The sequence below is a fragment of the Octopus bimaculoides genome, chromosome 27 (genome assembly GCF_001194135.2).
Source record: "Octopus bimaculoides isolate UCB-OBI-ISO-001 chromosome 27, ASM119413v2, whole genome shotgun sequence".
Classification (NCBI taxonomy): Eukaryota; Metazoa; Mollusca; class Cephalopoda; order Octopoda; family Octopodidae; genus Octopus; species Octopus bimaculoides.
Window position 1 is genome coordinate 17,983,956 of NC_069007.1, and position 732 is coordinate 17,984,687.

At 35.4% G+C, this 732-nt stretch overlaps 2 protein-coding genes across 3 annotated transcripts in view; one reads left to right on the forward strand and one right to left on the reverse strand.

The window, feature by feature from the left end:
• LOC106870157 (collagen alpha-1(XII) chain) overlaps positions 1–732 on the forward strand; it is a 490,284-nt gene that overhangs the window by 263,431 nt on the left and 226,121 nt on the right. The window lies entirely within an intron of this gene.
• Positions 1–732, reverse strand: part of LOC106868389 (uncharacterized) — a 437,000-nt gene that overhangs the window by 229,604 nt on the left and 206,664 nt on the right. The window lies entirely within an intron of this gene.

Genomic DNA, 732 nt, shown 5'->3' on the forward strand with positions numbered 1-732 from the left:
AGAACCAGCGACTCACTAATTGCTACGATATAAATCACCGTTTTATAGTTACAAAGGTGTACACCACAACTTGCTGTTCGTATAAAAAGGATAAAATATATGAATGTATATATATATTCTTATCTTCGCTAACTTCATATAGATTTTCGTAAGTATATTTTTTGCCTTTCATTACTTAGTACTTGATTTTTTTCTTTTATCTATATGTACACACATCTATGTGTATATATATATATATATATATGTGTGTGTGTGTGTGTGTGTGTGTGTGTGTGTGTCTTTGTGTGTGTATGCGTGCAGGTGTGTGTATATATATGTATGTACGTATGTATGCATGCTTGTATATATATATATATATGTATGCATGCATGTATGTATGTATGTATGTATGTATGTATGTATGTATCATTAATCTTTAACGATTTTCAGCGTGATGAATTGCCTGAACCGTTAGTGTACTGGACAAACCGTGGTTCGGTATTTTGTTCTGTTCACCGTGGGTTCGAATTCTGCCGAGATCAACTCTGCTTTTCAGCCCTCAACCAGATCGATGAAAGAAAAGTACCACCTAAATACCGAATCGAAATAATCAACAGTTCTCTTCCATAAAGAAACGCTAGACTTTATTATTATGAAGAAGGCGGTAAGCCAGTAGTATGGTTACCGCGTTGGACAAAATACTTAGCGGCATTCCGCCTGGCTTTACGTACTGGGTATGAATTCTGCCAAGGT